Here is a 13,055-nt window from a genome sequence, read left to right on the forward strand (position 1 = left end):
CTGCTCTTGGACTCACCACCAAGCCCTTTGCTGACGTTAGCTGCGTGTCTGACACAAACGAGTCAGAACGGCAACTCTTCCTCTGCAGATGCTTAGCCTCGAGTACAGACAGGAACTCTGTTCCGTGTGCATCAAATGCATCATTCTCACGCATGTCTGGGAGGGGCCCAACCTTGTGCAAACATAGCAAAAGAGTAAGTCATCTTCCTATGCCAAAAAAAGGTCATGACGTCTTCTTGAACCACATCATGAAGAAACATGAGAATGAGCTGGAGTGGGGGGGGGTGGGGGGGGGTGAGAGAGGGGGTGGGGTGAGAGAGAGGGTGGGGTGAGAGGGGGATGGGGTGAGAGAGGGGGTGGGAGGGCTGAGGGAGGGAGGTGTGGGAGGGTGTGGGAGGGGTGTGGGAGGGGTGGGAGGGGTGAGGGAGGGAGGTGTGGGAGGGGGTGGGAGGGGGTGAGAGGGGTGTGGGAGGGGTGGGAGGGCTGAGGGAGGAAGGTGTGGGAGGGGGTGGGAGGGGGTGAGAGGGGTGTGGGAGGGGTGGGAGGGCTGAGGGAGGGAGGTGTGGGAGGGGTGGCGGTGTGGGTAGGGGAACATGTGATTGGATTGAGCAACAGAAGCAAATTCCCTTTTCAGACGTCTTCATCGCTGTTTCTGTAGACAACCCATAGTCGGTGTTTGTTGGGCTTTTGCTCAGATCTGCAGGGGAATAAAAAAAGGTCTCTCAGGACTCGGCTCAGAAGCCTGGACCAAATAACAGTTATTCAGCTGGGAAAGGGGAGTCTATCTGAGTTTGAGACAGAAATCACCCTTAAGCCCAGGGGCCTGAAGGAGAGGGCCCCAGAAGGTATTACATCTCAGAAATAGCTTCTCCATGGGAGGTTTCTGAGCTGAATCAGGATCCAGGCAGCCCTTGCTCTCACAGACTTCCAATCTGTCTAATGCGGCAGCCGTTGTTGACTCAGAAGAGACAGGACCGAAGTGTGGTATGTGCTACTTACAGCAATGCCTCTAGACTAGACTTGCCTCTAGGTAGAAAGACTTGGGTCTAACTGCCAGCCAGCTCAATGCTGTGGGGGAAGGGACATTCTTATATATATTCATCCACAGTTAGATAGGGTCTGGCTATTTTAAACAATCATGAGAAGTCATATCAATTTAAATGCCAAGGGTTCCCATAAGGGATCCTTATCCTCTTTGATATTCTCCATACTCACTGGGAACCGGCCTAACAGTTTTCCCTGTGGCTGAGCTTGGGAGTCTGATCCACTCCTTTGGTTTCTTTTTACATTTTTCAAGGGGTCTTATGGAATGACTTATATTTAAATGCTGCAAGGTAGGCCACTTATGTTTATGATATTTTGTTAATTTCTTTTCTGAGTCAGATTCTTCCTCTGAGGTTGATTTTTCCCTCTTCTGATTCACCACTACCCTCTTCTGAGCTATTTTTCACAGACTTTTCTGTCGAGGAATAAGCATTGTTCTTAGCTCCTGAGGGAGACTGTGGTACCGGGGTCCCCTCACAAGGAGGCGAATCTCCTGTCTCCTGAGCACATATGGCTTTTTTTGTCCTCTGCCAATGCCTTCCTAAGCACATTCCAGATAGCACACGCTGTAAGGGGCATGCCTAATCCTCCAGTCTCTGCAAACCAGTTTTTAATATCTAACCCCACTTTCTCCCATGTATCCACATCTAAAGGTCTCCTTCTTGGAAACCAAGGACTGGCAGTTTGTATAAACTAAAGAAAGTCAGTCAGATTGCTAGTGCTAAGCTCAATGCCTTTTTCTATAAGAATATGCTTAATAACATCTGTAAATAATCTGTAATAATCTGAAGCAGACCATTCTGAGGAAGATCACCTGCTAGTTATTAGCTTGTCCTATTATGGCTCCATCCATCCAACCAGCCATCTATCCATCCATCCATCCATCCATCCATCCATCCAACCATCCATCCATCCAACCATCCATCTATCCATCCATCCATCTATCCATTCATCCATCCAACCATCCACCCAACCATCCATCCATCCAACCATCCATCTATCCATCCATCGGTCCATCCATCCAATGCCTTACAGGCTCCCTTACAGCCAATCCAATGGAGGTGTTTTCTCAATTGAGGTTCCTCTTCTCAGATAGCTCTGACTTGTGTCAAACTGAGAAAACACTAACCAGAGAGGAGTGTCTCACTTCAACATAAGCGGCGTATTACATTCACCAATATTGTAGCATTTCCTGGAAGCAAGAGGAAGGAAAGCCTGGAGTCCTAGATATATCTCAGTCTCTAGTGAGTTTCACCATGTTGTCTTAAATTATAGCTATGAAGAGGAGAGTCCCCATTGGAGTGCAAGAAGGCCATACTCAGTTCCTAAAACAGCCAACACCGACTGTCCTTAAAAGTGCTGAGCCAGCAAGAAGATAGACACGTCTTATTTCTTGATCCTCTTCCTGTCCCTATTGCAGGGAGTGCCCAGCTCTGAATTCAGCCCCCTTCCACTCTGCATAACGAAGCCTCTGGCTGCCCGCCTCCTCCTTGATGAATCTCTGGGCAGAAAGCAGCAGCTCAGGGTTAAGCAGCAAGGATGTCTCTAAAAGTCTCATGGCCGCATTCGCTTTGGACCTGAGGAAGCTGTTTAACTTCTGAGTTTTATTTATGTCACATGCAACACTGGCGCAATGAGAGTATGTAGTAAGACGGAAATGATAGCGCTCTGATTCCTTTGGATGGATTTGTTTTCGTTCCTGTACCTCTGACTCTCCATTGAGATTCATTTTCACTTCCTGCTAAGTACCAGTCCAGAGGCTAGACTAGGGGAAGAGAAACTGAGTCGTGGCAGTGAGGAGCAAGTCAGACCATGAGTAAGGGTCAACCTTTTCCACAGAGTGGATAAAACCCTTACAAAGTAAAGCCACCGCAGCACCCAGGGGCAGTGCCCCGCTGTGTGCATTCCTTCTGTTGAGTATAAACTTCCCCCAAAATAACTATTTCACAGCAAAGTCTTGCCAAACGCATTAGCTATACTAGTTCTGTGAGCTGAGAACGCTTTGAAGTTCAGAGACTTTGGCCACTGGACGAAGGCTGCTTGTTGTCTGATGGTTTGCCGAAGGAACTGTGACTAGGTTATCAGCGAGCTCACTAACAGAAGCTTTGAAATAGGCCTGTGCTGTAAAATGCTTCAGACAGCTGATTTCATTTACAGTGAAGTTTCCTCACGTTCCTCCAATTTGTCTTCCCCCATAGGTCACTCTACAGAGAACATTATCAGCTTTATCCAATTGTGAAATACTAAGAATATTATGAAGGACAGAACTCCATTGCCAGCTAAAAATGTCTTAGAGAGCTTTGGCTATGGTGTCTTTTTGTTTGTTTGTTTGTTTGTTTTCGAGACAGAGTTTCTCTGTGTAGCCCTGGCTGTCCTGGAACTCACTCTGTAGACCAGGCTGGCCTCGAACTCAGAAATCCACCTGCCTCTGCCTCCCAGGAGCTGGGATTAAAGGTGTGTGCCACCACTGCCCAGCTATGGTGTCTTAAAGCATGCTATTTTTCCTGTATATACCATCCAATGTTGAATAGTTATAATCATGCTGAATATATACATATGTTACACACACACACACACACACACACACACACACATCATCATCATCATCATAGCTAGCATTCTCCATAGTTGAGAGAGTTTGAAGGAAAAGATGGTTAAAAAAAAAGAAAGAAAAAAGAAAAAAGAAAGAAAAAAGAAAAGAAAGAAAGAAAGAAAGAAAGAGCTTCTAGTAAAACCAAACAACAAAACCGCAAACAAAGCCAACAACACAGTCCAGGGGGCTGAGGAGATGGCTCGGTGGAGGCCCTGAGTTCAGCTTCACATATGTAATAACACAACCTACTACAAAGTCAACACTTGAGAGCTACGTGTACTTATCAATGCAACTTACCGCAAAGTCAGCATTTCGCATTTTAAAAAATTCTGAAGCTAAGCCGAGTGATATTTAATGGACCTTCTAATTTCATAGAACTTCAATATGTAATAAAGATGGGCCTGCAGATAAGAAAATAAAACAGAACAGCCAAGGTATAAAAATTAGAACCTATTAAGTCTAATGTTGGTTCTTTGAAAAGATATCATGAATAACTTAGGATGAAATGTTTCCACTTATCTGATTTTATTTTATCTATTATTGTGCACACACATATGTGGGTGTGTGATGATGTATCTAGTGTAGAGGTTAGAGATAACTTTGTGCGATTGGTCCCTTAGGTTTTCATATATATATGAAAATACAAATACATATACAAATAAATGAATCTTGGTATAAAAATACAATTATTTTAGATTGACTTTTGAACCTCAGATTTAAGAGTTTTAATAGCAGATGCTGGAGAGATGGTTGTGTTCCCTTTTCTGGGAAATAAATCCTCAGTATTTTCACCATTCACCCTGGTGACAGGTCTCCTGCAGCCCAAGTTGTCCTCGAATTTACTGTGTAGCCAAGGATGACCTTGACACTTGACCCTCCTGCCTCTACCTCCCAAGTGCTAGGATTATAACAAGTGCACCAGAACTCCTATATTTAGTGTAGTGGTTCTCAACCTTCCTAATGCTGTGACCCTTTAATACACCCCAACCATAAAATTATTTCATTGCTACCTCATAACTGTAATTTTGCTACTGTTATGAATTGTAATGTGAATATCTATGTTTTTCAATGGTCTTAGGTGAACCCTGTGAAAGTCTTTTGATCCCACAAAGGGTAGAGACTCACAGGTTGAGAACCTCCCCTTTAGTGAATTTGTAAGATAAAAAAAAATGCAGAGGCAAGGGGACCTCTGAGTTTTAGGCCAGCCTGGTCTACAGAAGAAGTTCTAGGATGGCCAGGGCTACACAGAGAAACCCTGTCTTGAACCTCCTGCCTTCAACCCTTCACAGGAAGAACGGAGAAAGAAAGAAAGAAAGAAAGAAAGAAAGAAAGAAAGAAAGAAAGAAAGAAAGAAAGAAAGAAAGAAAGAAAGAAAGAAAGAAAGAAAGAAGGAAAGGAAGAAAGGAAGAAAGGAGGGAGGAAGGGAGGGAGAGAGAAGAAACTAGTCTCTCTAGGCACCCCCCAGACACCCCAGAGCATGCTATACCAGTCTCATAGCTCTCAGGCCAATTGAATAGACAAGAGAAACCATCACAATCCGGTTTGTTGATACTGATTTTGTTTTTTGAGCAGTCAAAGTCTTAGCCAATATATTGGAGCACTGCCTTGTTTTCTACTAAGAGTTTCAAAGTTTCAGAACTTTATTTTTTAATATACATATTTGGTTGATTATTGTACAAAGCGACATACTGGAAGCCCAGTTTAAATATTCTACATGTGATTATCCAGTTGGTCCACACAAATCAGTTGATTGAAGTTGTGCATATTTATTTCCTGGGTCCATATTGTTTTCCATCGGCCTCCTTTTGTGAAATGCTGGTGTTGTTACCGTGATTCTGAAGCCTCCAGAATTGGTTGGGCTTACCTTGTCAGGATCTTTTCTTTTTCAATAGAAATTTTAGAATTTATTTTTTCTCATTCTATGAAAATTGCCATTGCTTTGAATCTGTAGATCACTTTGGATAGCACTTCCATATTAACAAATAGTAAATACATGATCCATCAGCATGAGATATCACTCTACTTACGGTGTCCTTAATGTCTTTCTTCTTCTTTTTAAAAATATTTATTTGTTCTTATTTTATGTGTACTGGTGTTTTGTTTGCATGTGTGTCTGTACTGTATGTGGGCCTGATGCCCACAGAGGCTGGGGAGGGTGTTGGAGCCCCAGGAAGCCGGAGTCATTAACTACCATGTGAGCTCGCTTATGCAAGCGAGCCTGGAACCAAATCCGCAGCCCCTGGGAGAGCGGAAAGAGCACAGAGCACTTCCCCGCTGAGCCACCTCTTCAGCCCCCGCAGTTTTTCACTGTAGAAACCTTTTAGACTCTTTTAGGCTTATTTACAGGCATCTTTAATTTTCTGGTGGCTATTATGACTAGGACTGCTCTCCTGATTTCTTTTTATTGGTGTATACAAAAGGCACTGGATTTTATACATTGACTTTTGGCTGCAATGACGTTTCCTCTGAGACAAAACATTTCATCTCAGAGAGAAGCTTAAGCTCTAAACTTTGTAGTCTAAAGGGAGGTGAAGCAGATCATCCCGCAGTGATGCTCCTTAAAACCCAGGCGTCCCTGACTGACCAGGTTCACTGGACCCCCTCCCTCCTCAAGCTTATATAAGCTGCAAGAAAGGCTAAGAGATGTTTTTTTGTCAAGTTGAACTGCCTAGAAGACCCTCAGGTGGGCTAAGCTTTTGCAGAAGAGGTTTAGAGCAGCCAAGGTGGCTGATGTATTCTGCCCCGTCTGCTGACTGCAAGGTGGGCAGTGGGCTCCAGCTTCCCACCTTCCCAAGAGGAAGCCTTCTGGAGGTACAGCTGTCTCTGAGTCATTTCTACTCCTTACCCATATTCCTGTTAGTAACCCCAATAAACTCACTTGTTTACCAAGCTGGACTTTGGCAGTTCCCTTATTTGGGGATGTCACTGATTTCTTTATCTGGAATGTAGACTTTTTTTCACATCTCTCTAGGAATAGCATCTGTAGGAATAGCATCTTTGGTTACTGCCACTTTGCCAAATTAGTTCTTAAAAGTGGCTCACAACCATCTGTAATGAGTAAATCTTAAAAAAAAAAAAAAAGAAAGAAAGAAGAAAGAAATTTTTACATAGAAACCCTGAAAATTCTATCATAGGATTTTTTTTGTTTTTTTAAAAAGATTTTTATTTATTTATTATATATAAGTACACTGTAGCTGTCTTCAGACACACCAGAAGAGGCCATCGGATCCCATTACAGATGGTTGTGAGCTACCATCTGAAAATTCTATCACAGAATTTTGTTGTTGTTTTTTTTTTTTAAAGATTTTTATTTATTTATTATATATAAGTACACTGTATCTGTCTTCAGACACACCAGAAGAGGCCATCGGATCCCATTACAGATGGTTGTGAGCTACCACGTGGTTGCTGGAAATTGAACTCAGAATCTCTAGAAGAGCAGTCAGTGCTCTGAACAGCTGAGCCATCTCTCCAGTCCCTCATTTCTTTTTCTTGCCTGATTGCTTGGCTTGAATTTTTAGTTCTATATTCATTGTTTCTGATCTTATAGGAAAAACTTTCTATTTCTCCTTTTATTAGTCAGAGTCCTCTTAAGGATCAGAAATGATTATCTTCTCTGTTTAGGCCCTTCCCACTTTTAATAATCGAATCAAGGACATTCTTCAGAGCTTGCCTTTACTTTGACTTCAGATCCATCAGGTTGACAACCAAGGTTAACTAACCATCACCTTCCAATCACACACCCACCCAAACTCAGGATAGTGCTGGCTGCAAGTCTGTCATATATTACCTTTATTATGTCGAGGTGTTATTTATTCAGGAATTTTTATCATCAAGGGATATTTAACAAGATTCTTTTTTTAAATCAAAAGCTTTTTTCCTGTATTTATTGAGATGGTCTTGTGATCTTTATCCTATATGTTAGTTGTTCTCAACCTTTCTAATGCTGTGACCCTTTAATACAGTTCCTCATGTTGTGGTGACCCTGTAATTTTGCTACTGTTACAAATCATAATGTAAAAATCTGAAATAGGTATCTGTTATGTGGCCCCTGTGAAATGGTCATTCAATTCACCAAAGGGGTCATGACCCACAGGCTGAGAACCAAGGATATACTTTATGCTGTATTAAGTTTAAGAATCTTGGGCTGGAGAGATGGCTCAGCAGTTAAGAGCACTGACTGCTCTTCCAGAGGTTCTGAGTTCAATTCTCAACAACCACATAGAGGCTTACAACCATCTGTAATGGGGTCTGGTGTCCTCTTCTGGTGTGTCTGAAGACAGCAATGGTGATGTCAATTTTTTAAAAAAGTTTAAATATCTTTTTATTTTATTTATTTGTTTGTTTATTTAGTTTTTTTGAGACAGGGTTTCTCTCTATAGCCCTGGATGTCCTGGAACTCACTCTGTAGACCAGGCTGGCCTTGAACTCAGGACTCTGCCTTCCTCTGCCTCCGAAGTGCTGGAATTAAAGGCATGAGCCACCACTGCCCTGTAGTGGGTAGTAATAAAGAGTACTGCCCTGCCAGGCCTCTTCTCCAAGTCCTGGTGGGTCTCTCTCTCCTGCCCAGCACTCACTCCTTCCAAGTATCCAGCAAAGCATGACTTTTAAACTTGAGTATATACAAATATATTTATGTATATGAAACTCCTAATTACATAATGCCAAATTTCAAGGATAAAATTTTTTCCCAATATCTCTAACCTCTCAGCACACCATCTGATGCCGTCTGGATCTGCGCGCATCTCCTCCTCAGCTCCCTCATGCAGCTGCCAGGCTCCCTCTCTCTCTGCCCCTCCTTCTCTTAGCTCCTCCTCCTCTCTCCGCCCCTCTTCTCTTAGCTCTTCCTCCTCTCTCCGCCCCTCTTCTCTTAGCTCTTCCTCCTCTCTCTGTCCCTCCTTCTCTTAGCTCCTCCTCCTCTCTCCGCCCCTCTTCTCTTAGCTCTTCCTTCTCTCTCCGCCCCTCTTCTCTTAGCTCTTCCTCCTCTCTCCGCCCCTCCTTCTCTTAGCTCCTCCTCTCTGCCCCTCCTTCTCTTAGCTCCTTCTCCTCTCTCCGCCCCTCCTCTTAGCTCCTCCTCCTTTCTCCCCTCCAATCACTGGCTTCTCACTGCCTCAGTGTGAATGGATAGGAAATATTTTGCATTACTGCCTGGCTACAAATCTTTTTAAAAGCTTTATTTTATTTTATTTTTTATCTGCTTGTATGCATGTGTACCATGTGTGCCTGATGCCAGGAAGTCAGAGAGGATTTTCTAAAACTAGACTTATAGACAGGTGTGACTCATAGTTTCTTTGTTCTAAACAATGGCTCTCAATATTCAAGCAGTTTTCCGGCCTTGATCAGTGAAATATTGTCTTGGCCCTCCTTCTTTTCGCCCCTTCCCCATCCATCCCCCAGCTTCTGTTCCAGCAACCCAGTTCCTAATAGCTGCAGGCAGCTATGGAATACAACACTTCAGCTCACACTTTCTCTGATATTTAAATATGCATTCTTTGGATAAATGGACTTAAAAAAAAAAAAGCAGTTTTCCTAATGCCTCACACATACAGGTCCTCATGTTGTGATGAACCCCAACCATAAAATTATTTTCATTGCTTCTTCATAACTATAATGTTGTTATGAATTGTAATGAATATAAGATACACAGGATATCTGATTGTGTAATCTCTGTGAAAGGGCTCTTTGATCTCACAGGGGTCGAGAGTCACAGGTTGAGAAACGGTGTTCTAAAAGAAGTAGACATTTTTCTTCCCTTAGAGTGGAACAGATGCAAAGAAAGTGGGAAGAATCTGTGGCCAACATTTTGTCCCTTCTCAGCACCTCTACTTCTGTCTTTGATGCCCTTCTGTCCTGTCCTGTTGCTATGAAGGTGCCTTGCAGAAAGTCCAAGCTGTTGCTGGCTTGGAGGGACAGGGAAGATCAGGAACATTAAGCTCTATGATCCAGCAACCATCCTTGCCTACAGTACTGGGTGACGGTCTTTGAGTAGTGACTCCATGTCTGCACCTGCCTCAGAACATCAGAAGGTTAAAAGCTGGAGGAGAGATTTGTGTGACGTTCCCATTTCCTGACAAAGAAAGCAAGGCACGGTGATGATGTCACTCAGGAATAATGGGAAATGTGTATATAATAGTAAATAGTAAAATGAAATTAATAATGGAGCAGCTTAGAAAGAGACTTCAGGAGTGCATAGGAATATTGGACAAAGGGTTTGAGGAATGAGTTCATGAGGAGCAAAGGAGGAGTCAGAAGATACAAAGGTGTATACAAACTGCCTTTTGCTACTTTGTGTTCCTTCTTCCACCCTTCTGCACCCTTTTCCTTCCACCCTTTCAATCCTGTAGCACTAGATAGGACAGAAAAAGGATAAAGAGGAAAGGAAAGAGATCCCTGATAAATCAGGGGTTGGGAAGAGGATGACATCATTAGACTACTTCCTGCTGATTAGGGGCATGGAGTTTCTTGGGGGTAAGTTTGATATTCACCATCAGGATACCTAATTTCTTCTTTTTCTTGTTTCTTTGTATACTACTACTTAAACTGAGACCAACAACAACCAACAACCCACCCTGCCTCTCTCAGGGGCGCGAGTATTTATATACACCCTCTGGTAAACGTCCTCAGAAATCCAAACATCACACAATCACAGAAATTATCTGCAGCTGGCAATACCACACCCTCGCTAGAGCACAAGGCAAATCCTAGTCAGCTGCTGTGGACTCTGAAGCAGCCCCATGTCCCATACCTGGGGTTAAAACGAAAGCATGTTCGTATAGTATTTCTGTGTTTTTTTAAAAAAAACAAAATTCCAAAATTGTCGCTACAGGCATAAATGAAGGTTTATTTTTAAAATTGCTCTGATTTTGAAGATGCCAAAAGTAGAAAAGATTTGGTAGATACAGTGGAAAGAATATAAACATCAGTGGTTTTGGTAGGGGACTTTTTATTAACATGAATGGTAGTCAAAGAAAAATGCCTTATCTGCTTCATGGGACTCTTCTGATAGAGCTCTTCTAACATTACTAAACACGAAGAAGCAGACAATTTTAAATTTCAAATAAGTTAAAAAACTTATAGGACTGAGGATATAATTCAGTGGCAGATCACTGAACTTGTTTCAATTCTTAGCACTGTGGCGCACGCCTGTAATCCCAGCACTTGGGAGGCAGAGGCAGGTGGATTTCTGAGTTCAAGGCCAGCCTGGTCTACAGAGTTCCAGGACAGCCAGGGCTACACAGAGAAACCCTGTCTCGATAAACCAAAAAAAGAAAAAAATAATAACAGCCTATACAATGCTTTAAATATAACGGTGATTTTGATAATTATGTGCAATTCTTTTTTCTTTTTCCAAGTTTTAATGTGTGTGCACATGACGTATGCATGTTTTTGCAATGTCTGCGGCTGTGTTTGCATGTGCGTGTGAATTCAGTGCAGAAGCTGATCTTCCATTACTCTTTCACCACACGAAGTCAGAGTTTCTCAATCAAACTCAGTGCTTGCCTGTGGCCATGCAGTGGCCACGGAGAACCGGGTGTACCTGAAAGGCTCATCCGGGGGTGGAATAGGATGGGTGGACGCAGAAATAAAGCGCCAAGACAAAATTCTCTGATCAAGGCTTAGCATTTAATTTTTAGCTCTGTGTGTGTGTATATGGGAAAAACCCAAAGACCCACCCTTTGCTTCGACTGAGCTCTGTTGCAAAACGAGTTTAGCAGCTCAGCGGGCAGTCTGCTTCTGCAGGAAATTGCAGGTGGGCAAGGCAGGAGACTTCCACCTAGGTCGGAAGACTCCACCCAGGTTGGCAGGAAGACTGACTGTGGCAAACAATAAGGTCTGATTAGCCTGCTCAGGGCTGGGGGGAAGGGCACAATTCCCCTTTTTTTGTTTTTTAAAAATGAGCAGAACAGGGGCACAAGATTTACTTGTTCTCCATGATCCCATCTGTGAAATATGGTGGCCAAGGGACAATGTCTGTCTTAGGTCTGGGTCTATATCACTCCTTGTTGGTCTCGGAGAACAAGTGTAGCTTTTTGGTGTTTGTTAGGACAAACACAGCCTTTTGGTGCTTGCCTCTGTCTTAGGTCGATAGGAACTCGAGAATTCCAGATGCCCGTCTCTGACCACCAGTCTTTGAAAGCACACCTTTTCCCATTCAGACCAAAGCCATGAAAGACATATATGTTCTCAGTGCATTGCTTGCTGATGGCGATCCTGTGTGAAGGCAACCAATCTGTTTAAGATACAATCTGTAAAGTCAAAGGTTAAAAGCAACAGGATTAGAGTTGACCGAGGGAATGTCCCAGGTATTCAATTCAGTTGCTAGTTAGCAAAGATCAGACGCAAACTCTGGCCACCAGGTGTATGGGAGGTGGCGTTGAGAATAAACAGAAAAGGGAACACTTGCTAATACAGCCAGTCTTGCCAGCCGGCATCCTTGGAGGCACCCGGGCTGTACCTCTGAGGCTGGATTAAAGACAGCAACACTGTCTGTAAGTGGACATGTCTGTGGATTCTTTCATGATGCCTGTGAGCACTGTGATTTTCATTGGTCATTAAATGCCAGACACCACTGTCTGGTTAATTATGATATGTGCTCCATGTTCCTAGTTCTTTCTTACATGGACTCAAATTTGAGACAATAGCTATTTCATATGGAAACTACAGTTATTTATTAGAGAAAAGAGCATTGTATCCCTTCAGGTCATGGAGGATCATTCCTCTCCCAAATGGGTTCTTATCCTCTGTGTTATCCTGATCGTTGTCACACACTGACTTTGGGGTTTTCATGGGTAAAGGGGGTAGCGGTATATTCTGTTCATGACTATGTGAAGGAGATCAAATGGTCTGCTTTTGAATTCTTCTTTAACGACTCTGTATTATATATAATTTTCATGCCATTTATTATTCTCTTCTACACAAACACACACACACCCACATACACATCCCACCACCACAACTAATTGAATTGACCTAAGATGGAGACAACAGTAGCATCTATTTCCAGTTTATTGCAAGGACTAAGTGAGAAAATATATATGAAGAACAGTTGCCTGGCACCTTATTAACACACAGAAGTTTTGCTGATAAATAATCTCATTTTGTGTATGTGTGTGTGTGTGTGTGTGTGTGTTCTGTAGGTAAAGTCCCACCCAGATTTTCTCATCTGAATTGGGTCTTGCTGTGCAGCAAGGGCACAGGCCCTTCAGACTCCCAAATGTGGGATTGTAAGCATGCACTCTGCTAGCTGAATGTGTAGGAATGTGTCCTAAGGAAATTATAATTCAAATTTCAAAGATGTTGCAGGTCTGGTCATAATGGTTACAAATTAGAAATAACTTGCCTGTGCCTGAAGAGAAGTTGATGAAATAAACTATGGCCCATCCATGCAGCAGAAAACCATGGAGAGAAAACCCTGTAG

At 42.9% G+C, this 13,055-nt stretch overlaps 1 long non-coding RNA gene across 1 annotated transcript; it reads right to left on the reverse strand.

The window, feature by feature from the left end:
- Positions 1-527: 527 nt before the first annotated feature.
- Positions 528-8,425, reverse strand: LOC127682193 (uncharacterized). The gene is made up of 3 exons (XR_007977363.1): positions 8,342-8,425; positions 3,935-4,038; positions 528-697 (listed from the first exon to the last, which is right to left on the reverse strand). It is a non-coding gene; the product is annotated as an uncharacterized LOC127682193 (long non-coding RNA).
- Positions 8,426-13,055: the final 4,630 nt, after the last annotated feature.

Source organism: Apodemus sylvaticus, chromosome 4, assembly GCF_947179515.1.
Source record: "Apodemus sylvaticus chromosome 4, mApoSyl1.1, whole genome shotgun sequence".
Taxonomy (NCBI): domain Eukaryota; kingdom Metazoa; phylum Chordata; class Mammalia; order Rodentia; family Muridae; genus Apodemus; species Apodemus sylvaticus.